Genomic DNA, 22006 nt, shown 5'->3' on the forward strand with positions numbered 1-22006 from the left:
GAGAAACAAAAATTGGAGGAGCTGGGATTTGAACCCAGGACTTTCTGCATGCGAAGCAGACACTCTACCACTGAGTTACACCCCCGCCAGAGCAACTACATCTGGGACGAGTCTCTCGTGGATCCTACTGTCATTATTTCTTAGGTTTGAACGGTACAGTAAGTGTTCGAGGAACCTATTCATGACAAGACCTCAGCAGCGTCGACTCCGTGGCGCAACGGTAGCGCGTCTGACTCCAGATCAGAAGGTTGCGTGTTCAAATCACGTCGGGGTCACAGTGAAATTTTCGTTTACGAAAGCCATAGGCGAGTATGTCAGTTTAATCAGATACCAAACGATTACAGAGAACGGACGAACAGAACTTGCTTGAAAAAAGCTACTAGTGCAATTTTCGCGTTCTGACATTAAAGTGTAGGCGCCGACTCACACTTTCTCCAGGCGCGAACTGTCTAGTATTTTTGATATTTATATCGTTTAACGCTAATATATAACTGAGAGATAATGATTACGCAATATTTTGCTCGATTAGACGTCTTTAGCCAGGCAGAGTATAATATTTTTCCTTAAGTTATGGGAATAGAAAGATCGTGAAAGGGGGTATAGCTCAGTCGTAGAGCATTCGACTGCAGATCGAGAGGTCCCCGGTTCAATCCCGGGTGCCCCCTTCATTTTTTGAGTCTCTTCGGAGTCGTGGGCCCGAACACATCGCGCGCTCGCTCCGGCGTGTCGGGCGGTGTTTACGTGTGCTTCGCTGTCGGCGGCGGTTCATCGCGGTGACTGTTTCTTCGCTGCTGTAGTCAGCTGAACTGTAAGTTAAGATGGATTCTGAAGACCGAGAAAATAATATCCAATGCGAATTTGATAGAAACGTAACCTGACCGTCTGCTTTCGAAATTCATTCGTGGATGAAAAATGACTTGCAAATTCCTGAAAGTGATGTGCTAGGCTTGCAATTGGACGCGTTCCTGAACTCTTTGTTTGTAAAATTGAAATGTCCGGAATTGTGTGATTCCCTTGTCAGTGAAAACGGTGGCGTACGTAAATTCAAACACTCTGATGGGACAATTAGCAATGTGACTCTGTCGAATGCTGGTTTTGGTATCCGAAATGTTCGAGTATTCAATCTTCCGTTTGAAACTAGGAATGAGACAATAGCTCGTAGTCTTATGCCTTACGGCACAGTTTTGTCGATTACGAAGGAAAAGTGGTCTTCCGCCTATATCTATCAAGTGGAAAACGGTATCCGTAGTGTCAAAATGATTGTGAGGAAGCACGTTCCTTCGTTTTTGGTTATGGCCGGTCACCGGGCTTTTATTTCATATAGTGGTCAGCCCCAAACCTGCTCTTATTGTAATGCCACAGACCATTTTCGGCAAAATTGCCCTCGGCGTAGGCGCCCTGTGCAGTTGCCGCCCCGTGGGCAAGATGACGACGCGTCGTACGCGGCCGTGTTGTTGGGTGTTCCGCGTTCACCGGTACGTTCCGCGGACACGGAAACGCCGTTAGATGATGCGGTCGCGATGGATACCGATGCCACTGCAACCGGTACTGATTCTGTTCCAGTTATGTCCGTACCTTCTCAGTCAGTTCCCGCAGCTACTGTATCGATTCCGCCTCCGGCTGTGCTTGCAGTTCCGGTGCGGACCGCATCAGAACCCGTTCAGGTGGCCACCCCCCCTGTTGCTGTTGTGGATACGTCACCCTCTCATTTCGAACTTCAGGGTGTTTCGGACGGGGCTCCTGCCTCACAGGAACCGAAGCCAAGGCGTGAAAGTGTTTCCGAGAGGCGTGGTACTACAGAACGCTTCCGCAGCGCCAGTAGCTCACGGGTTTTAGAAAAACGGTCCTTTTCACGCGGAGAACGCAGCCCGTCTCCGGAGTGGAAGCAGGTTCCACGACCGAAGTCGAAGCAAAAGCAGAAATCTGTGCAAAAGCCCGCGCACAAGCCCTTGCCCCGCCCCGTAGTCGAATCTCGGCCGTCGGTTGCGGCAGGACGTCGTCAACAGCGTCCTGTGGCGAGCAGTCAGCCAGCGCCTACGACAAGTGTGTCGGAAGACAGGCGGGAGGAGGTTGTGCGGCAGCTAAAGGAAATGTTGCACCACTCTGATGTACCTCTCGCAATGGACACTACGACGTCTCAGGCTACGAACCCGGCCCAATTATCAGTTAAGCGTAAGGCTGAAGACACCCCCCAGCGGCGCACGCGCCCCCCTTCGCAGGATTCCGCGTCTGTCCCTCCCACACAAGACCCGCCTACTTCGGCTGCACCGCCTGCACGTTGTGACTGGGCAGACGATATGGAGGAGGAGGGTGGGCCCACTCCTGCCGTCTAATTTGTTTTGTTTTTCCCCTGTAGTCTATGGTAGCACGCCCTCCATCTGTCGTAGCTACTATTAATCTTAATAAATTGGAGTCGCCGGTGAAGTTTGCAAGTTTTGTGGGTTTTTTAAATTACATTGCTGCTGATGTAGTGTTTTTGCAGGAGGTTGTGATAGATCTAATACACTCAATTCCGGGTTATCAAGTTCTCTTGAACTTTGATATCGAGTGTAATTGTGGTACTGCTATTTTAATTCGTGTTGATCTTGACTATAGTAATGTTGCTACCATTCCTAATGGTCGTGGTGTGGCTTGCACGATCAACAATGTACGATATATTAACGTGTATGCCCCTTCTGGAGCCGACGGGCAGCCGCATCGCCGTGTGTTTTATAGTAGTGATATTTGTCACCTTTTACGGGGCCCCCACCTGCCTGTAGTTATGGGCGGTGATTTTAACTGCGTGCTGGAAGATAGAGATCAGGAGCCACGGCCGTATAAGTCCCTAGAATTACAGACGCTCGTTACGGAGATGAATTTAATAGACTCGTGGCGTTATTTACACCCGCGGGACGTGGGATTTACTTTCTTTTACCCCACGGGAAGGAGTCGGCTCGATAGAATTTATGTTTCTCGTGATAAACAGCACTGTCTTACGGAATCCTCTATTCACCCCGTGATTTTTTCCGATCATTGTGCGTATGTCTGCCGCTTTCATTCTCTGTTGGCGATTAAACCCCGCGCAAGTCGATTATGGAAGTTTAACGTGCGACATCTCTCACACCCACATTTTGCGCCGGTTATCGTGCGTGTGTGGCAGAGGGTGCTGCAATATCGCGGTCTATATGCCTCCACTTTGTCGTGGTGGGTCGACTCTGTTAAGCCGGCATTACGCAAGACCATCCTGGAGTTCGGTCAGGATGTTGCTCACTGGGAGAGATCGACATTGCAATTTTACGAAAGTTGTTTAAATGATGCCATCCACCAGCACACAAATAATCCCGCTCTTCGGATGGCGACGATTCGGCGTATAAAACACCGTCTTCTGGATTTGAAAAGGGAATCGTTGCGCGGATCTGTCGTACGGAGCCGGGCCCCCGGGGCGCTTGTTGATGAAGCGCCTTCCGTATTTCATCAGCTGCGCGAACGCCGGCGCGCAAAGCGACGTTACGTCACCGAGCTGGAATCAGCTGACGGTGCGCGGCTTCAAAGCCAGGCGGCCATTCTTGCCGAGGCCCACCGTCACTTTGTCGAACTTTTCAGTGAGAAATACACTGATGCTGCCGCGATTTCCGAGCTTCTCCACGACGTTCCATACATCTTATCCGTAGCGGATCGCCGTCGTCTCACAGAAAACTTTACCGTGGAGGAAGTGCGTGATGTTTTAACCCTCTGTTCCCAGAATAAGTCACCGGGCGCTGATGGGTTGCCTCCTGAATTTTATATGCATTTTTGGCACTTGTTTGGCTCGGCACTGACTGATGTTTTTAATGAGATTTTAAATGGCGTGGATGTCCCTGAGTCCTTCCTGGAAGGTATTGTGGTATTGGTTCCAAAAGTTACACACACCAGGAAACTCTGCAATCTTCGGCCGATCACCCTTCTTAATGGCGATTATAAGCTCTTTACCAAATGTGTCTCCTCTCGCTTGACGCTGGTCATGAAAAAACTGATTAGTCCCTTTCAATACTGTGCAGTGCCGCAGCGCACTATCTATGGTGCTGTCTCGACCTACCGAGATGTCATTGCCTATGCTTCGACGAATAGGATTCCTTTTGGCATTTTATCCATCGATTTTGCAATGGCTTTTGACAGAGTTAGCCACCTATATCTCCGCCGTGTGCTTCAGAAATTTGGTTTCGGTGTCAAGTATATCACTATGATTTTTAACCTTTTCAAAAATTCTACCTCACGGATTAGCATCAATGGATTTTTGTCGGAACCTGTTCCGCTCCGCTGTTCAGTCAAACAAGGGTGCCCTCTGTCAATGGCGCTTTACGCAATCTCTTTAGATCCTTTATTGCGTAATTTGCACAGTGTTTGTAGGGGAATACGTATTGGGGGTGGGAAGCACGTTTGTCGCGCTTATGCTGACAACCTTGGCCTTTTGGTGTCCTCGGCCACCGACTTCGATACCATCCGCGCCGTTCTCACTCAGTATGAACGTGCATCCGGTGCGAGAATCAATACCCGTAAGACGGTTTTTCTGCCTATTTATGCGGCGACACGGGGCTTCAAACGCCCATGGTTTACAGTAAAACAGGAACACAAAATTTTGGGTGTTCGCTTTCAAGCCAATCTGTTACAGACTGCGTCCTACAACTGGCGTCTTGTCTTAAATGGCATACGAGCTATGGCTAGCCTGTCCGCTACTCGCACCCTCGCATTAACACAGCGGGTGCTTTTAATAAATGTTTTCTTGCTCAGCAAAGCCTGGTACCTCGCACAGTTATTTCAGGTACCCAAAAATTTGGGCAGAGCCATAACACAGGCAGTCTATTGGCTATTGTGGCGGGGACATATTTTCAAGGTGTCTTACGACACATGTACTTTGCCGCGCGAACAGGGTGGACTCGGCCTCATTCATTTTGCTATGAAAGCCGCAGCGTTGCTCCTTCATCGGACGCGCGTCACCATTGAACAGGATCCGTCGAGCCCCACAGCTGTTCTGTTCGCTATTCATTGTCCTCTATCTGAAGCAGCACCTCTCGACCCGAATTCGATACCGTTTCAGCTGCGATATGTTCGGGAGTACTTCCTTCAGAAAAGCTATCTCGCCGCCGACTTACTCGACCATCGAACTCGGACGGTAAAACGTGTCTACCAGGGACTCAGAGGACGGCCAGTCGGCAATAAGATGGAGGCGCGCTACCCGCGATCTGCGTGGAGGACGGCGTGGGCTCACGTTCACGCTCCCTTCCTGTCGGCGGAAGTCAGCAGCTTTTGGTACCAAGTGGTTAACAGGATTCTTCCCACCAACGAAAAGCTGCGTCGCATCCACTTATCTCCATCGAGCTTGTGTGAAGACTGTCGACAAGACGACACCTTAGAACATCGTTTCGTGTGCCTGAGGTCACAGTCGACTTGGAACATTGCCGCCAGGATGCTCGCACTTGTCAACCGCACCAGCGCTGCAAGTTTTTCTGCGGACACGGCTTTGATCCCGGACTTTCAACCGTATCCGTCTACGAAGCGTGCAGCCACTGTATGGATCGTGGCTCACACTGTGTTCGCCATCCTGCACTTGCGACTTACGGACGACTACGCCTATCTGGTTTATTTATCCACGCAACATGACCTCACTAAAACCAGGAAAGACTACCACAAACTCTTTGCCAATTTTCTGCAAATTGCTATCGCATTTGCCCACGACAAACTGTTGTAATCTTCACTTCACTGCTGCGACCTTTATTTCGTTCTGTTCTGAATTGTCTCCGGGTCCGGACACATAGTTCATGCAAATTGAATGCTACAAGAAGAATGAATAATTGCCCACGTACAGTGCTTACGGTTGTCCAGGACTGCAACGTGGAAATTAAGACGAAAAGTTTCACACAATTTTATCCTGTGTTCGTGTGTGTTTGTGTTACGCTGACGTTCAGTGATTTCTTTGTTTTGCTTCTCTTTTTTTTTTCACCGTCTGGTTCCACCGTCATCGGCGTACCTTCACGGATGCTTTGCGCACGGCGCTGCCACGGAGATGTATTTGGATTTCAGGCATGGGGGATTATTATTTTCTTTTTACCTCATCGGAGAGGAATTGTGTTTCCCTTCTCTTTATCCGCCAGACACTTCGGGAGTCTCCTCATTCCTTTGACATGTGTCGATAATTTTATTTCTTTGTGCTTTTTTTTATTACTTATTTAATTGCCGCCACGACGCATTTTGAACAAAATGTCATGGGACGTGTGAAGTGTGTTCCTTTCTTATGACTGAGAGGACTAACTCAGGCAGTTTTTGCTTTTTATTCTTTTTTTCAAAATTTATTCTTTCTTTTATTGAGTGTCGGTGAAAAGCGCCTGTTGCGCTGTTATTATTTTATTTTTTCAATTTTATTTTATGGCGTGTAGGCGCAAAGCGAATGATTCGCTATCATTATCGGCGTGTACCTTCACTTCAAGAGAATTTTCGTTTTCCTTCGATGCTTCGCTAGCGGTGAACAGCCACAAGTAACTTTCCTCGCAGAAATCCAGTATCTCCGATTTCATCCCTTCAACTTGAACATCAACGTCTTCCACAGGACGCCGCTGCTCCAGGAACCATGCCGAGAAGTTTACGACTTTCAACTGAATGGACAGTGCAACAATTTGTCTTTTCTGTTTGCAAGAAGCACCGTTTTCTTTTATAGCTAAAGAAGCTCGCCGACGAAGGCGTTATTTGGAGAGCGCAAGGCCGGGCTATAAGGGGAGTTGGGAGGCCCGATAAAAAAAATAAAAAAAAAAAAAAAGAACAAAAAAAAATAAAAAAAAAACAAAACAAAAAAAAATAAAAAATATAAAAAAAAATAAAACAAAAATAAAAAAAAAAAAGCAGATCGAGAGGTCCCCGGTTCAATCCCGGGTGCCCCCTTCATTTTTCAGTATCTCGAAAAAACAAATGACGGTTGTCGCGGTGAGTTGCAAATAACATGTTTCAGATGCACTCCGCACGCCATACCGAAGGCTTTGGAGCAACATTTCAATGGGGGGATCGCAGCCCAGGCTCTTGCAGGTCATCGTCCTCCCGCCATGCGGTCGAACTGTACGAAATCCACTTGCTTGGGGGAAGAATCTTGTACACTGAATTTTATAGAATATGGTGATAGGCAAAAGTTTTCGTGTACTGCTGCACGGAGAAACAAAAATTGGAGGAGCTGGGATTTGAACCCAGGACTTTCTGCATGCGAAGCAGACACTCTACCACTGAGTTACACCCCCGCCAGAGCAACTACATCTGGGACGAGTCTCTCGTGGATCCTACTGTCATTATTTCTTAGGTTTGAACGGTACAGTAAGTGTTGGAGGAACCTATTCATGACAAGACCTCAGCAGCGTCGACTCCGTGGCGCAACGGTAGCGCGTCTGACTCCAGATCAGAAGGTTGCGTGTTCAAATCACGTCGGGGTCACAGTGAAATTTTCGTTTACGAAAGCCATAGGCGAGTATGTCAGTTTAATCAGATACCAAACGATTACAGAGAACGGACGAACAGAACTTGCTTGAAAAAAGCTACTAGTGCAATTTTCGCGTTCTGACATTAAAGTGTAGGCGCCGACTCACACTTTCTCCAGGCGCGAACTGTCTAGTATTTTTGATATTTATATCGTTTAACGCTAATATATAACTGAGAGATAATGATTACGCAATATTTTGCTCGATTAGACGTCTTTAGCCAGGCAGAGTATAATATTTTTCCTTAAGTTATGGGAATAGAAAGATCGTGAAAGGGGGTATAGCTCAGTCGTAGAGCATTCGACTGCAGATCGAGAGGTCCCCGGTTCAATCCCGGGTGCCCCCTTCATTTTTCAGTATCTCGAAAAAACAAATGACGGTTGTCGCGGTGAGTTGCAAATAACATGTTTCAGATGCACTCCGCACGCCATACCGAAGGCTTTGGAGCAACATTTCAATGGGGGGATCGCAGCCCAGGCTCTTGCAGGTCATCGTCCTCCCGCCATGCGGTCGAACTGTACGAAATCCACTTGCTTGGGGGAAGAATCTTGTACACTGAATTTTATAGAATATGGTGATAGGCAAAAGTTTTCGTGTACTGCTGCACGGAGAAACAAAAATTGGAGGAGCTGGGATTTGAACCCAGGACTTTCTGCATGCGAAGCAGACACTCTACCACTGAGTTACACCCCCGCCAGAGCAACTACATCTGGGACGAGTCTCTCGTGGATCCTACTGTCATTATTTCTTAGGTTTGAACGGTACAGTAAGTGTTCGAGGAACCTATTCATGACAAGACCTCAGCAGCGTCGACTCCGTGGCGCAACGGTAGCGCGTCTGACTCCAGATCAGAAGGTTGCGTGTTCAAATCACGTCGGGGTCACAGTGAAATTTTCGTTTACGAAAGCCATAGGCGAGTATGTCAGTTTAATCAGATACCAAACGATTACAGAGAACGGACGAACAGAACTTGCTTGAAAAAAGCTACTAGTGCAATTTTCGCGTTCTGACATTAAAGTGTAGGCGCCGACTCACACTTTCTCCAGGCGCGAACTGTCTAGTATTTTTGATATTTATATCGTTTAACGCTAATATATAACTGAGAGATAATGATTACGCAATATTTTGCTCGATTAGACGTCTTTAGCCAGGCAGAGTATAATATTTTTCCTTAAGTTATGGGAATAGAAAGATCGTGAAAGGGGGTATAGCTCAGTCGTAGAGCATTCGACTGCAGATCGAGAGGTCCCCGGTTCAATCCCGGGTGCCCCCTTCATTTTTCAGTATCTCGAAAAAACAAATGACGGTTGTCGCGGTGAGTTGCAAATAACATGTTTCAGATGCACTCCGCACGCCATACCGAAGGCTTTGGAGCAACATTTCAATGGGGGGATCGCAGCCCAGGCTCTTGCAGGTCATCGTCCTCCCGCCATGCGGTCGAACTGTACGAAATCCACTTGCTTGGGGGAAGAATCTTGTACACTGAATTTTATAGAATATGGTGATAGGCAAAAGTTTTCGTGTACTGCTGCACGGAGAAACAAAAATTGGAGGAGCTGGGATTTGAACCCAGGACTTTCTGCATGCGAAGCAGACACTCTACCACTGAGTTACACCCCCGCCAGAGCAACTACATCTGGGACGAGTCTCTCGTGGATCCTACTGTCATTATTTCTTAGGTTTGAACGGTACAGTAAGTGTTCGAGGAACCTATTCATGACAAGACCTCAGCAGCGTCGACTCCGTGGCGCAACGGTAGCGCGTCTGACTCCAGATCAGAAGGTTGCGTGTTCAAATCACGTCGGGGTCACAGTGAAATTTTCGTTTACGAAAGCCATAGGCGAGTATGTCAGTTTAATCAGATACCAAACGATTACAGAGAACGGACGAACAGAACTTGCTTGAAAAAAGCTACTAGTGCAATTTTCGCGTTCTGACATTAAAGTGTAGGCGCCGACTCACACTTTCTCCAGGCGCGAACTGTCTAGTATTTTTGATATTTATATCGTTTAACGCTAATATATAACTGAGAGATAATGATTACGCAATATTTTGCTCGATTAGACGTCTTTAGCCAGGCAGAGTATAATATTTTTCCTTAAGTTATGGGAATAGAAAGATCGTGAAAGGGGGTATAGCTCAGTCGTAGAGCATTCGACTGCAGATCGAGAGGTCCCCGGTTCAATCCCGGGTGCCCCCTTCATTTTTCAGTATCTCGAAAAAACAAATGACGGTTGTCGCGGTGAGTTGCAAATAACATGTTTCAGATGCACTCCGCACGCCATACCGAAGGCTTTGGAGCAACATTTCAATGGGGGGATCGCAGCCCAGGCTCTTGCAGGTCATCGTCCTCCCGCCATGCGGTCGAACTGTACGAAATCCACTTGCTTGGGGGAAGAATCTTGTACACTGAATTTTATAGAATATGGTGATAGGCAAAAGTTTTCGTGTACTGCTGCACGGAGAAACAAAAATTGGAGGAGCTGGGATTTGAACCCAGGACTTTCTGCATGCGAAGCAGACACTCTACCACTGAGTTACACCCCCGCCAGAGCAACTACATCTGGGACGAGTCTCTCGTGGATCCTACTGTCATTATTTCTTAGGTTTGAACGGTACAGTAAGTGTTCGAGGAACCTATTCATGACAAGACCTCAGCAGCGTCGACTCCGTGGCGCAACGGTAGCGCGTCTGACTCCAGATCAGAAGGTTGCGTGTTCAAATCACGTCGGGGTCACAGTGAAATTTTCGTTTACGAAAGCCATAGGCGAGTATGTCAGTTTAATCAGATACCAAACGATTACAGAGAACGGACGAACAGAACTTGCTTGAAAAAAGCTACTAGTGCAATTTTCGCGTTCTGACATTAAAGTGTAGGCGCCGACTCACACTTTCTCCAGGCGCGAACTGTCTAGTATTTTTGATATTTATATCGTTTAACGCTAATATATAACTGAGAGATAATGATTACGCAATATTTTGCTCGATTAGACGTCTTTAGCCAGGCAGAGTATAATATTTTTCCTTAAGTTATGGGAATAGAAAGATCGTGAAAGGGGGTATAGCTCAGTCGTAGAGCATTCGACTGCAGATCGAGAGGTCCCCGGTTCAATCCCGGGTGCCCCCTTCATTTTTCAGTATCTCGAAAAAACAAATGACGGTTGTCGCGGTGAGTTGCAAATAACATGTTTCAGATGCACTCCGCACGCCATACCGAAGGCTTTGGAGCAACATTTCAATGGGGGGATCGCAGCCCAGGCTCTTGCAGGTCATCGTCCTCCCGCCATGCGGTCGAACTGTACGAAATCCACTTGCTTGGGGGAAGAATCTTGTACACTGAATTTTATAGAATATGGTGATAGGCAAAAGTTTTCGTGTACTGCTGCACGGAGAAACAAAAATTGGAGGAGCTGGGATTTGAACCCAGGACTTTCTGCATGCGAAGCAGACACTCTACCACTGAGTTACACCCCCGCCAGAGCAACTACATCTGGGACGAGTCTCTCGTGGATCCTACTGTCATTATTTCTTAGGTTTGAACGGTACAGTAAGTGTTCGAGGAACCTATTCATGACAAGACCTCAGCAGCGTCGACTCCGTGGCGCAACGGTAGCGCGTCTGACTCCAGATCAGAAGGTTGCGTGTTCAAATCACGTCGGGGTCACAGTGAAATTTTCGTTTACGAAAGCCATAGGCGAGTATGTCAGTTTAATCAGATACCAAACGATTACAGAGAACGGACGAACAGAACTTGCTTGAAAAAAGCTACTAGTGCAATTTTCGCGTTCTGACATTAAAGTGTAGGCGCCGACTCACACTTTCTCCAGGCGCGAACTGTCTAGTATTTTTGATATTTATATCGTTTAACGCTAATATATAACTGAGAGATAATGATTACGCAATATTTTGCTCGATTAGACGTCTTTAGCCAGGCAGAGTATAATATTTTTCCTTAAGTTATGGGAATAGAAAGATCGTGAAAGGGGGTATAGCTCAGTCGTAGAGCATTCGACTGCAGATCGAGAGGTCCCCGGTTCAATCCCGGGTGCCCCCTTCATTTTTCAGTATCTCGAAAAAACAAATGACGGTTGTCGCGGTGAGTTGCAAATAACATGTTTCAGATGCACTCCGCACGCCATACCGAAGGCTTTGGAGCAACATTTCAATGGGGGGATCGCAGCCCAGGCTCTTGCAGGTCATCGTCCTCCCGCCATGCGGTCGAACTGTACGAAATCCACTTGCTTGGGGGAAGAATCTTGTACACTGAATTTTATAGAATATGGTGATAGGCAAAAGTTTTCGTGTACTGCTGCACGGAGAAACAAAAATTGGAGGAGCTGGGATTTGAACCCAGGACTTTCTGCATGCGAAGCAGACACTCTACCACTGAGTTACACCCCCGCCAGAGCAACTACATCTGGGACGAGTCTCTCGTGGATCCTACTGTCATTATTTCTTAGGTTTGAACGGTACAGTAAGTGTTCGAGGAACCTATTCATGACAAGACCTCAGCAGCGTCGACTCCGTGGCGCAACGGTAGCGCGTCTGACTCCAGATCAGAAGGTTGCGTGTTCAAATCACGTCGGGATCACAGTGAAATTTTCGTTTACGAAAGCCATAGGCGAGTATGTCAGTTTAATCAGATACCAAACGATTACAGAGAACGGACGAACAGAACTTGCTTGAAAAAAGCTACTAGTGCAATTTTCGCGTTCTGACATTAAAGTGTAGGCGCCGACTCACACTTTCTCCAGGCGCGAACTGTCTAGTATTTTTGATATTTATATCGTTTAACGCTAATATATAACTGAGAGATAATGATTACGCAATATTTTGCTCGATTAGACGTCTTTAGCCAGGCAGAGTATAATATTTTTCCTTAAGTTATGGGAATAGAAAGATCGTGAAAGGGGGTATAGCTCAGTCGTAATCAAGCGAAGTTAAAGAGCGCGAAAGGTACCACGCAACCCCATAATGTGCGTTACGAAACTGTCAGGCACGGGTCATTGAAAGAATCTCCTGAGGAACTTCCTGATAATCAATCTTCTACTGACTCAGGCGGAAAATCTCAAACCTAGACTGCACCAATACTGTAATTTGCAACCTCTTAATGGGACGTTCTGTTCTGTCTAAATTTTCTGTGTCTCCTAAGTAATAATTTAGTAGCATGTTATTTATTCACTGTCCTCATATCCAACGAGTAATAGCGCAATGACCCAGTGTTATACTATTGCTACTGTCAACATTAATAAAATACGGTCGGCATTGAAAATAGCAGCGCTAAAAGAATTTTTATATGATTCGGGAACTGATATAGCCCTGCTGCAGGAAGTTGTCACGTCGGATTTAAATATTCCCGGGTATGTTGCTCACCTAAATGTCTCCCACGAAACTAGCGTGGGGACAGCTTTTTTAATCCGAGATGGGATTCCAGTAACGGAAGTAGAACGACTGGAATCTGGAAGGGGAATAGGGCTCAAGATTTATGACGTGTCCCTTATTAACTTGTATGCCCCTTCCGGCAGCTCACATAGATCTGACAGAACACGATTTTTTAAAGACGAGGTAATATATTTATTACGCAAAAACCCCAGTCGCCTTATAATGGGAGGTGATTTTAATTGCGTCCTCAACAGGAAAGATCAGAGTCCGAATTTTAATTATTCTGCTGAATTAAAACATCTCGTTACTAGCTTAAAGCTAAAGGATGCTTGGGAATGCAAATACCCTGCTATTGTCGAGTACACTTATGCAACATCCAATGCATGCAGTAGACTCGATAGATTCTACATTACCGAAAATCTCGAAACAGCTCTATTGAAAACAGAAACAATTCCTGTCTACTTTTCGGACCATTCCGGTGTGTTGGCCTGTATCAATTTACAAGCGCAGCCAATCCGCCGCTTCAAAAACCAGTGGAATTTAAATGTCTCGCTGTTACCAGACCGTGAATTAGAAGATCAGATAAAAGACGCATGGGCGTTGTGCCTGCGTGCTCTTCCTAGATACGCGACTACCATAGACTGGTGGACAAAAATGACAAAGCCGAAACTTAGGAAGACGATCATGCAATATAGCTTTCAGAGGGCCAGAGATCTTAAAAACACTATAGAGTTCTATTACTCAGTACTCAGAGAGCTATATGGTCAAACATCTGGTTCACATCTTCGCCTGACAGATATCAAAAAAATTAAGGCTAAATTACTTAGCATTAAGAGGCATCAACTGGAAGGACTTAAAATAAAATCCAAGGCGAAATCTGTATCAGACGACGAAACAACTTCCCTATACCACCTTCTGAAGCACGCTAAAAACAGAAGAACAATGCTTATCGACGAATTACGGACGACGAATGGTACAAGTCTTAGGACACAGAAGGAGATTCTGAATGAGATCTATCGCTACTTCGATAAATTATATTCTGAAAATTCCAGCTGCGAGGAATCTATTGATGATTTCCTCGACTTTCTTGTGCCACAGCTGACGGATGATGACAACGTTACCTTCCTGTCGCACGTATGTAATGAGGACGTTTATGAGACTCTGTGTAACTCCCCTCTGAAAAAATCCCCGGGTCCTGATGGTCTACCAGCAGAATTTTATGTCCACTATTGGCCGATAGTGGGAGGGACAATTACAGCGATTGTAAATGAAGTTCTTCAGGGCGCAATGTTACCCTCTGAATTTAAAGAAAGTAAAATAGTCCTTATCCCCAAAACTAAAGGACACACAGATCTTACTAACTTCCGACCGATTTCGTTGCTCAATGCGGACTATAAAATAGTAGCAAGAATTCTCAACAAGAAAATTTCATCCTTAGCAAGTAGACTGATTAGTCCGTATCAACACTGCATTGCAGGTAAAACTCTGTTTCATAATTTAGCGGAATTTCGGGATATAATTGCAATCACTTCAGTCACTAACATCAAATGTGCCCTGGTTTTCCTGGATTTCCATAAAGCATTCGATCTCGTGAATCATCTCTACCTCTTCAAGACGTTAAAAAAGCTTGGATTCCAAGAACGAGCCTTAAACGTAATAAAAAACGTGGCGACAGGAATAAACGCATGCATAGCAGTTAACAGTCAGGCTACGAGAAAATTTCAAATACGACGCGGTGTTCCTCAGGGAAGCCCCCTTTCTATGTCACTCTTTGCCATTTCACTGGACCCATTTCTTAAACGTATTCACGATAAATTAACAGGAATAACACTGTCAGGGTGCAAAACAGCTATAAAAGCTTATGCTGATGATGTAGGCGTCATAATCAGAAATAATGACGATGTAGCTACGTTAGCTGCAGTGATTCAGACTTACTGCAGTGCGTCTGGGGCAAATTCAAATGAAAAGAAAAGCAAAATTTTACATCTTAGGGGTTTTGAGCACATAAACGTAGAGTGGGCAAAGCTGGTCAGGCAGCATACGACGCTTGGTGTTACATTAACCGCATGCCCAATGAAAATGACTGCGTTGAATTGGAAAGCTGCGGCACGGAAAGTGCAGGGTGCTATAATGGAAAATTTATCACGGAACATGAATCAGATTCAGAGGATTAAGTACATCAACACGTGTATCTTAGCTACAGCATACCACACTGCTCAGCTCTTTCCACTACCCAAAATGATAGCCAGGAACATAACGTCCAGAATCACAAATTTTCTGTGGAAAGGAGAACTGTTTCGAGTAACCGCCAAAGTGGCCACCTTACATCCCAGAAATGGTGGTTTAGGTCTAATCAATATTACCAACAAAGCCTCTGCCCTCTTCGTCAAAAGGCAACTAACTATCATTAGAGAAGTACCGGAAAGTATTTCAAGCCGACTTTTTGAAATTCTCAAACCTCGCAGCCTGCAGCCTCCTATTGATGTGCAAAAAATTAACAATCGTCTCCAGCACGTGCGAGCCTTTTATATTGAACTTAGCTACTTGAGGGACGAAGTTACACGGCTACGTCACCTAACGTCAAAAGACATTATGCGGCTCTGGCAGACATGTGAAGGAAAGAATAAAGTAGAGAGACAGTTTCCTCACATACACTGGACTGCTATCTGGCAAAACATCAATTTAAAAGTTTTATCTTCTGACATAAGAACAGCATGGTACAAAGCCGTTAATAATATCATTAGCACCAACGAAAGATTATATGAAATTGGCCTCAGTGACACCGATCTATGTCAACGATGTCGACTAGTGGACACAATTATCCACAGATACACTTGCGGCGGCAATATACATATCTGGAATTGGCTCAAAGTGCAAATAGCTCTCATTACAAGGTCTTCACCACAGTACATCTCGCTGTCAGTGCTGCACAGACCACAAGACCGTTATTTTCCAGAGACGAAGAATAATGCTGTTTATTGGCTCCTGGGAAATTATGTAACTTACGTAACTCATGACGCTGGAACTGACACCGTTACAGATTTCCAGATATACTTACAGTGCAAATACCACAAAATACGTACTTATGCGGACCACAAGAAGAAATATGGTAATATGCTACAAATTATATTTGATAGAATGGGAATAGGCTAATAACCATCAACCTAAAGCACACAGTATTGAGTGAATATATTACTATGTGCAGAAGCATTGTGTGTTTCATTTCTTATACTTTCATTTTTGTTGATTTTCCATTATGACAAAATGGTCAAAAACGACAACTGATAAAAAATAAATAAAAAAAAAAAACTTCAAAAAAAAATGAAAGGAACAACAGGTAGAAGATTGAGTTATATTTTTCATTTCATGCACATGAAGGGCAATTACTTATTTCAAGAAAGAATTCTTTTCATTTCATCATGATAATATAAAAAACCATACAAAAAAGAGGAAACACAAATTAAAAAAAAAAAAAAAAAAAAAAAAATTAAATACATTTTAAAAAATTGCCAAAGGCGGCAGTTGTATTTTTGGACCATAGGAGGGACAAGGTCGAAAATCAGTGATGGGTATGGTGGAGACATTGCGGCCAGGCCTCAGATTATTTTTGACCCCTGCCCGCTTTGCCTCCCCCTGCCTATTACTGAAAAAAAAAAAAAAAAAAAAAAAAAAAGATCAGAAGGTTGAAAAAAAATAAAAAAAAAGAAAAATAAAGAGAGAAAAAAAAAAAAAGTGGCGCAATTGGTTAGCGCACGGTACTTATAAAAAAAAAAAAAAAAAAAAAAAAAAAAAAAGTCGTAGAGCATTCGACTGCAGATCGAGAGGTCCCCGGTTCAATCCCGGGTGCCCCCTTCATTTTTCAGTATCTCGAAAAAACAAATGACGGTTGTCGCGGTGAGTTGCAAATAACATGTTTCAGATGCACTCCGCACGCCATACCGAAGGCTTTGGAGCAACATTTCAATGGGGGGATCGCAGCCCAGGCTCTTGCAGGTCATCGTCCTCCCGCCATGCGGTCGAACTGTACGAAATCCACTTGCTTGGGGGAAGAATCTTGTACACTGAATTTTATAGAATATGGTGATAGGCAAAAGTTTTCGTGTACTGCTGCACGGAGAAACAAAAATTGGAGGAGCTGGGATTTGAACCCAGGACTTTCTGCATGCGAAGCAGACACTCTACCACTGAGTTACACCCCCGCCAGAGCAACTACATCTGGGACGAGTCTCTCGTGGATCCTACTGTCATTATTTCTTAGGTTTGAACGGTACAGTAAGTGTTCGAGGAACCTATTCATGACAAGACCTCAGCAGCGTCGACTCCGTGGCGCAACGGTAGCGCGTCTGACTCCAGATCAGAAGGTTGCGTGTTCAAATCACGTCGGGGTCACAGTGAAATTTTCGTTTACGAAAGCCATAGGCGAGTATGTCAGTTTAATCAGATACCAAACGATTACAGAGAACGGACGAACAGAACTTGCTTGAAAAAAGCTACTAGTGCAATTTTCGCGTTCTGACATTAAAGTGTAGGCGCCGACTCACACTTTCTCCAGGCGCGAACTGTCTAGTATTTTTGATATTTATATCGTTTAACGCTAATATATAACTGAGAGATAATGATTACGCAATATTTTGCTCGATTAGACGTCTTTAGCCAGGCAGAGTATAATATTTTTCCTTAAGTTATGGGAATAGAAAGATCGTGAAAGGGGGTATAGCTCAGTCGTAGAGCATTCGACTGCAGATCGAGAGGTCCCCGGTTCAATCCCGGGTGCCCCCTTCATTTTTCAGTATCTCGAAAAAACAAATGACGGTTGTCGCGGTGAGTTGCAAATAACATGTTTCAGATGCACTCCGCACGCCATACCGAAGGCTTTGGAGCAACATTTCAATGGGGGGATCGCAGCCCAGGCTCTTGCAGGTCATCGTCCTCCCGCCATGCGGTCGAACTGTACGAAATCCACTTGCTTGGGGGAAGAATCTTGTACACTGAATTTTATAGAATATGGTGATAGGCAAAAGTTTTCGTGTACTGCTGCACGGAGAAACAAAAATTGGAGGAGCTGGGATTTGAACCCAGGACTTTCTGCATGCGAAGCAGACACTCTACCACTGAGTTACACCCCCGCCAGAGCAACTACATCTGGGACGAGTCTCTCGTGGATCCTACTGTCATTATTTCTTAGGTTTGAACGGTACAGTAAGTGTTCGAGGAACCTATTCATGACAAGACCTCAGCAGCGTCGACTCCGTGGCGCAACGGTAGCGCGTCTGACTCCAGATCAGAAGGTTGCGTGTTCAAATCACGTCGGGGTCACAGTGAAATTTTCGTTTACGAAAGCCATAGGCGAGTATGTCAGTTTAATCAGATACCAAACGATTACAGAGAACGGACGAACAGAACTTGCTTGAAAAAAGCTACTAGTGCAATTTTCGCGTTCTGACATTAAAGTGTAGGCGCCGACTCACACTTTCTCCAGGCGCGAACTGTCTAGTATTTTTGATATTTATATCGTTTAACGCTAATATATAACTGAGAGATAATGATTACGCAATATTTTGCTCGATTAGACGTCTTTAGCCAGGCAGAGTATAATATTTTTCCTTAAGTTATGGGAATAGAAAGATCGTGAAAGGGGGTATAGCTCAGTCGTAGAGCATTCGACTGCAGATCGAGAGGTCCCCGGTTCAATCCCGGGTGCCCCCTTCATTTTTCAGTATCTCGAAAAAACAAATGACGGTTGTCGCGGTGAGTTGCAAATAACATGTTTCAGATGCACTCCGCACGCCATACCGAAGGCTTTGGAGCAACATTTCAATGGGGGGATCGCAGCCCAGGCTCTTGCAGGTCATCGTCCTCCCGCCATGCGGTCGAACTGTACGAAATCCACTTGCTTGGGGGAAGAATCTTGTACACTGAATTTTATAGAATATGGTGATAGGCAAAAGTTTTCGTGTACTGCTGCACGGAGAAACAAAAATTGGAGGAGCTGGGATTTGAACCCAGGACTTTCTGCATGCGAAGCAGACACTCTACCACTGAGTTACACCCCCGCCAGAGCAACTACATCTGGGACGAGTCTCTCGTGGATCCTACTGTCATTATTTCTTAGGTTTGAACGGTACAGTAAGTGTTCGAGGAACCTATTCATGACAAGACCTCAGCAGCGTCGACTCCGTGGCGCAACGGTAGCGCGTCTGACTCCAGATCAGAAGGTTGCGTGTTCAAATCACGTCGGGGTCACAGTGAAATTTTCGTTTACGAAAGCCATAGGCGAGTATGTCAGTTTAATCAGATACCAAACGATTACAGAGAACGGACGAACAGAACTTGCTTGAAAAAAGCTACTAGTGCAATTTTCGCGTTCTGACATTAAAGTGTAGGCGCCGACTCACACTTTCTCCAGGCGCGAACTGTCTAGTATTTTTGATATTTATATCGTTTAACGCTAATATATAACTGAGAGATAATGATTACGCAATATTTTGCTCGATTAGACGTCTTTAGCCAGGCAGAGTATAATATTTTTCCTTAAGTTATGGGAATAGAAAGATCGTGAAAGGGGGTATAGCTCAGTCGTAGAGCATTCGACTGCAGATCGAGAGGTCCCCGGTTCAATCCCGGGTGCCCCCTTCATTTTTCAGTATCTCGAAAAAACAAATGACGGTTGTCGCGGTGAGTTGCAAATAACATGTTTCAGATGCACTCCGCACGCCATACCGAAGGCTTTGGAGCAACATTTCAATGGGGGGATCGCAGCCCAGGCTCTTGCAGGTCATCGTCCTCCCGCCATGCGGTCGAACTGTACGAAATCCACTTGCTTGGGGGAAGAATCTTGTACACTGAATTTTATAGAATATGGTGATAGGCAAAAGTTTTCGTGTACTGCTGCACGGAGAAACAAAAATTGGAGGAGCTGGGATTTGAACCCAGGACTTTCTGCATGCGAAGCAGACACTCTACCACTGAGTTACACCCCCGCCAGAGCAACTACATCTGGGACGAGTCTCTCGTGGATCCTACTGTCATTATTTCTTAGGTTTGAACGGTACAGTAAGTGTTCGAGGAACCTATTCATGACAAGACCTCAGCAGCGTCGACTCCGTGGCGCAACGGTAGCGCGTCTGACTCCAGATCAGAAGGTTGCGTGTTCAAATCACGTCGGGGTCACAGTGAAATTTTCGTTTACGAAAGCCATAGGCGAGTATGTCAGTTTAATCAGATACCAAACGATTACAGAGAACGGACGAACAGAACTTGCTTGAAAAAAGCTACTAGTGCAATTTTCGCGTTCTGACATTAAAGTGTAGGCGCCGACTCACACTTTCTCCAGGCGCGAACTGTCTAGTATTTTTGATATTTATATCGTTTAACGCTAATATATAACTGAGAGATAATGATTACGCAATATTTTGCTCGATTAGACGTCTTTAGCCAGGCAGAGTATAATATTTTTCCTTAAGTTATGGGAATAGAAAGATCGTGAAAGGGGGTATAGCTCAGTCGTAGAGCATTCGACTGCAGATCGAGAGGTCCCCGGTTCAATCCCAGGTGCCCCCTTCATTTTTCAGTATCTCGAAAAAACAAATGACGGTTGTCGCGGTGAGTTGCAAATAACATGTTTCAGATGCACTCCGCACGCCATACCGAAGGCTTTGGAGCAACATTTCAATGGGGGGATCGCAGCCCAGGCTCTTGCAGGTCATCGTCCTCCCGCCATGCGGTCGAACTGTACGAAATCCACTTGCTTGGGGGAAGAATCTTGTACACTGAATTTTATAGAATATGGTGATAGGCAAAAGTTTTCGTGTACTGCTGCACGGAGAAACAAAAATTGGAGGAGCTGGGATTTGAACCCAGGACTTTCTGCATGCGAAGCAGACACTCTACCACTGAGTTACACCCCCGCCAGAGCAACTACATCTGGGACGAGTCTCTCGTGGATCCTACTGTCATTATTTCTTAGGTTTGAACGGTACAGTAAGTGTTCGAGGAACCTATTCATGACAAGACCTCAGCAGCGTCGACTCCGTGGCGCAACGGTAGCGCGTCTGACTCCAGATCAGAAGGTTGCGTGTTCAAATCACGTCGGGGTCACAGTGAAATTTTCGTTTACGAAAGCCATAGGCGAGTATGTCAGTTTAATCAGATACCAAACGATTACAGAGAACGGACGAACAGAACTTGCTTGAAAAAAGCTACTAGTGCAATTTTCGCGTTCTGACATTGAAGTGTAGGCGCCGACTCACACTTTCTCCAGGCGCGAACTGTCTAGTATTTTTGATATTTATATCGTTTAACGCTAATATATAACTGAGAGATAATGATTACGCAATATTTTGCTCGATTAGACGTCTTTAGCCAGGCAGAGTATAATATTTTTCCTTAAGTTATGGGAATAGAAAGATCGTGAAAGGGGGTATAGCTCAGTCGTAGAGCATTCGACTGCAGATCGAGAGGTCCCCGGTTCAATCCCGGGTGCCCCCTTCATTTTTCAGTATCTCGAAAAAACAAATGACGGTTGTCGCGGTGAGTTGCAAATAACATGTTTCAGATGCACTCCGCACGCCATACCGAAGGCTTTGGAGCAACATTTCAATGGGGGGATCGCAGCCCAGGCTCTTGCAGGTCATCGTCCTCCCGCCATGCGGTCGAACTGTACGAAATCCACTTGCTTGGGGGAAGAATCTTGTACACTGAATTTTATAGAATATGGTGATAGGCAAAAGTTTTCGTGTACTGCTGCACGGAGAAACAAAAATTGGAGGAGCTGGGATTTGAACCCAGGACTTTCTGCATGCGAAGCAGACACTCTACCACTGAGTTACACCCCCGCCAGAGCAACTACATCTGGGACGAGTCTCTCGTGGATCCTACTGTCATTATTTCTTAGGTTTGAACGGTACAGTAAGTGTTCGAGGAACCTATTCATGACAAGACCTCAGCAGCGTCGACTCCGTGGCGCAACGGTAGCGCGTCTGACTCCAGATCAGAAGGTTGCGTGTTCAAATCACGTCGGGGTCACAGTGAAATTTTCGTTTACGAAAGCCATAGGCGAGTATGTCAGTTTAATCAGATACCAAACGATTACAGAGAACGGACGAACAGAACTTGCTTGAAAAAAGCTACTAGTGCAATTTTCGCGTTCTGACATT

The 22006-nt window shown here is 45.4% G+C and overlaps 37 non-coding genes across 37 annotated transcripts; 24 read left to right on the forward strand and 13 right to left on the reverse strand.

The window, feature by feature from the left end:
• Positions 1–13: 13 nt before the first annotated feature.
• Trnaa-cgc (transfer RNA alanine (anticodon CGC)) lies at positions 14–85 on the reverse strand. Its single transcript has one exon. It is a non-coding gene; the product is annotated as a tRNA-Ala (tRNA).
• Positions 86–203: 118 nt separating this feature from the next.
• Trnaw-cca (transfer RNA tryptophan (anticodon CCA)) lies at positions 204–275 on the forward strand. Its single transcript has one exon. It is a non-coding gene; the product is annotated as a tRNA-Trp (tRNA).
• A 318-nt stretch (positions 276–593) lies between these two features.
• On the forward strand, positions 594–665 carry Trnac-gca (transfer RNA cysteine (anticodon GCA)). The gene has a single exon. It is a non-coding gene; the product is annotated as a tRNA-Cys (tRNA).
• Positions 666–7163: 6498 nt separating this feature from the next.
• Trnaa-cgc (transfer RNA alanine (anticodon CGC)) lies at positions 7164–7235 on the reverse strand. The gene has a single exon. It is a non-coding gene; the product is annotated as a tRNA-Ala (tRNA).
• Positions 7236–7353: 118 nt separating this feature from the next.
• Trnaw-cca (transfer RNA tryptophan (anticodon CCA)) lies at positions 7354–7425 on the forward strand. Its single transcript has one exon. It is a non-coding gene; the product is annotated as a tRNA-Trp (tRNA).
• Positions 7426–7743: 318 nt separating this feature from the next.
• On the forward strand, positions 7744–7815 carry Trnac-gca (transfer RNA cysteine (anticodon GCA)). The gene has a single exon. It is a non-coding gene; the product is annotated as a tRNA-Cys (tRNA).
• Positions 7816–8090: 275 nt separating this feature from the next.
• Trnaa-cgc (transfer RNA alanine (anticodon CGC)) lies at positions 8091–8162 on the reverse strand. The gene has a single exon. It is a non-coding gene; the product is annotated as a tRNA-Ala (tRNA).
• Positions 8163–8280: 118 nt separating this feature from the next.
• On the forward strand, positions 8281–8352 carry Trnaw-cca (transfer RNA tryptophan (anticodon CCA)). The gene has a single exon. It is a non-coding gene; the product is annotated as a tRNA-Trp (tRNA).
• A 318-nt stretch (positions 8353–8670) lies between these two features.
• Positions 8671–8742, forward strand: Trnac-gca (transfer RNA cysteine (anticodon GCA)). The gene has a single exon. It is a non-coding gene; the product is annotated as a tRNA-Cys (tRNA).
• Positions 8743–9017: 275 nt separating this feature from the next.
• Positions 9018–9089, reverse strand: Trnaa-cgc (transfer RNA alanine (anticodon CGC)). Its single transcript has one exon. It is a non-coding gene; the product is annotated as a tRNA-Ala (tRNA).
• Positions 9090–9207: 118 nt separating this feature from the next.
• On the forward strand, positions 9208–9279 carry Trnaw-cca (transfer RNA tryptophan (anticodon CCA)). The gene has a single exon. It is a non-coding gene; the product is annotated as a tRNA-Trp (tRNA).
• A 318-nt stretch (positions 9280–9597) lies between these two features.
• Positions 9598–9669, forward strand: Trnac-gca (transfer RNA cysteine (anticodon GCA)). The gene has a single exon. It is a non-coding gene; the product is annotated as a tRNA-Cys (tRNA).
• Positions 9670–9944: 275 nt separating this feature from the next.
• Positions 9945–10016, reverse strand: Trnaa-cgc (transfer RNA alanine (anticodon CGC)). The gene has a single exon. It is a non-coding gene; the product is annotated as a tRNA-Ala (tRNA).
• Positions 10017–10134: 118 nt separating this feature from the next.
• On the forward strand, positions 10135–10206 carry Trnaw-cca (transfer RNA tryptophan (anticodon CCA)). The gene has a single exon. It is a non-coding gene; the product is annotated as a tRNA-Trp (tRNA).
• A 318-nt stretch (positions 10207–10524) lies between these two features.
• Positions 10525–10596, forward strand: Trnac-gca (transfer RNA cysteine (anticodon GCA)). The gene has a single exon. It is a non-coding gene; the product is annotated as a tRNA-Cys (tRNA).
• Positions 10597–10871: 275 nt separating this feature from the next.
• Positions 10872–10943, reverse strand: Trnaa-cgc (transfer RNA alanine (anticodon CGC)). Its single transcript has one exon. It is a non-coding gene; the product is annotated as a tRNA-Ala (tRNA).
• Positions 10944–11061: 118 nt separating this feature from the next.
• Trnaw-cca (transfer RNA tryptophan (anticodon CCA)) lies at positions 11062–11133 on the forward strand. Its single transcript has one exon. It is a non-coding gene; the product is annotated as a tRNA-Trp (tRNA).
• A 318-nt stretch (positions 11134–11451) lies between these two features.
• Positions 11452–11523, forward strand: Trnac-gca (transfer RNA cysteine (anticodon GCA)). Its single transcript has one exon. It is a non-coding gene; the product is annotated as a tRNA-Cys (tRNA).
• Positions 11524–11798: 275 nt separating this feature from the next.
• Trnaa-cgc (transfer RNA alanine (anticodon CGC)) lies at positions 11799–11870 on the reverse strand. Its single transcript has one exon. It is a non-coding gene; the product is annotated as a tRNA-Ala (tRNA).
• A 118-nt stretch (positions 11871–11988) lies between these two features.
• Positions 11989–12060, forward strand: Trnaw-cca (transfer RNA tryptophan (anticodon CCA)). The gene has a single exon. It is a non-coding gene; the product is annotated as a tRNA-Trp (tRNA).
• Positions 12061–16978: 4918 nt separating this feature from the next.
• Trnaa-cgc (transfer RNA alanine (anticodon CGC)) lies at positions 16979–17050 on the reverse strand. Its single transcript has one exon. It is a non-coding gene; the product is annotated as a tRNA-Ala (tRNA).
• A 118-nt stretch (positions 17051–17168) lies between these two features.
• Trnaw-cca (transfer RNA tryptophan (anticodon CCA)) lies at positions 17169–17240 on the forward strand. Its single transcript has one exon. It is a non-coding gene; the product is annotated as a tRNA-Trp (tRNA).
• A 318-nt stretch (positions 17241–17558) lies between these two features.
• On the forward strand, positions 17559–17630 carry Trnac-gca (transfer RNA cysteine (anticodon GCA)). The gene has a single exon. It is a non-coding gene; the product is annotated as a tRNA-Cys (tRNA).
• Positions 17631–17905: 275 nt separating this feature from the next.
• Positions 17906–17977, reverse strand: Trnaa-cgc (transfer RNA alanine (anticodon CGC)). Its single transcript has one exon. It is a non-coding gene; the product is annotated as a tRNA-Ala (tRNA).
• A 118-nt stretch (positions 17978–18095) lies between these two features.
• Trnaw-cca (transfer RNA tryptophan (anticodon CCA)) lies at positions 18096–18167 on the forward strand. Its single transcript has one exon. It is a non-coding gene; the product is annotated as a tRNA-Trp (tRNA).
• Positions 18168–18485: 318 nt separating this feature from the next.
• On the forward strand, positions 18486–18557 carry Trnac-gca (transfer RNA cysteine (anticodon GCA)). The gene has a single exon. It is a non-coding gene; the product is annotated as a tRNA-Cys (tRNA).
• A 275-nt stretch (positions 18558–18832) lies between these two features.
• Positions 18833–18904, reverse strand: Trnaa-cgc (transfer RNA alanine (anticodon CGC)). The gene has a single exon. It is a non-coding gene; the product is annotated as a tRNA-Ala (tRNA).
• Positions 18905–19022: 118 nt separating this feature from the next.
• Positions 19023–19094, forward strand: Trnaw-cca (transfer RNA tryptophan (anticodon CCA)). Its single transcript has one exon. It is a non-coding gene; the product is annotated as a tRNA-Trp (tRNA).
• Positions 19095–19412: 318 nt separating this feature from the next.
• Positions 19413–19484, forward strand: Trnac-gca (transfer RNA cysteine (anticodon GCA)). Its single transcript has one exon. It is a non-coding gene; the product is annotated as a tRNA-Cys (tRNA).
• A 275-nt stretch (positions 19485–19759) lies between these two features.
• On the reverse strand, positions 19760–19831 carry Trnaa-cgc (transfer RNA alanine (anticodon CGC)). The gene has a single exon. It is a non-coding gene; the product is annotated as a tRNA-Ala (tRNA).
• Positions 19832–19949: 118 nt separating this feature from the next.
• Trnaw-cca (transfer RNA tryptophan (anticodon CCA)) lies at positions 19950–20021 on the forward strand. The gene has a single exon. It is a non-coding gene; the product is annotated as a tRNA-Trp (tRNA).
• A 318-nt stretch (positions 20022–20339) lies between these two features.
• Positions 20340–20411, forward strand: Trnac-gca (transfer RNA cysteine (anticodon GCA)). Its single transcript has one exon. It is a non-coding gene; the product is annotated as a tRNA-Cys (tRNA).
• Positions 20412–20686: 275 nt separating this feature from the next.
• On the reverse strand, positions 20687–20758 carry Trnaa-cgc (transfer RNA alanine (anticodon CGC)). Its single transcript has one exon. It is a non-coding gene; the product is annotated as a tRNA-Ala (tRNA).
• A 118-nt stretch (positions 20759–20876) lies between these two features.
• Trnaw-cca (transfer RNA tryptophan (anticodon CCA)) lies at positions 20877–20948 on the forward strand. The gene has a single exon. It is a non-coding gene; the product is annotated as a tRNA-Trp (tRNA).
• A 318-nt stretch (positions 20949–21266) lies between these two features.
• Positions 21267–21338, forward strand: Trnac-gca (transfer RNA cysteine (anticodon GCA)). The gene has a single exon. It is a non-coding gene; the product is annotated as a tRNA-Cys (tRNA).
• A 275-nt stretch (positions 21339–21613) lies between these two features.
• Positions 21614–21685, reverse strand: Trnaa-cgc (transfer RNA alanine (anticodon CGC)). The gene has a single exon. It is a non-coding gene; the product is annotated as a tRNA-Ala (tRNA).
• A 118-nt stretch (positions 21686–21803) lies between these two features.
• On the forward strand, positions 21804–21875 carry Trnaw-cca (transfer RNA tryptophan (anticodon CCA)). The gene has a single exon. It is a non-coding gene; the product is annotated as a tRNA-Trp (tRNA).
• The last annotated feature ends 131 nt before the right edge of the window (positions 21876–22006 follow it).

This window comes from Schistocerca nitens, chromosome 4, assembly GCF_023898315.1.
Source record: "Schistocerca nitens isolate TAMUIC-IGC-003100 chromosome 4, iqSchNite1.1, whole genome shotgun sequence".
Classification (NCBI taxonomy): domain Eukaryota; kingdom Metazoa; phylum Arthropoda; class Insecta; order Orthoptera; family Acrididae; genus Schistocerca; species Schistocerca nitens.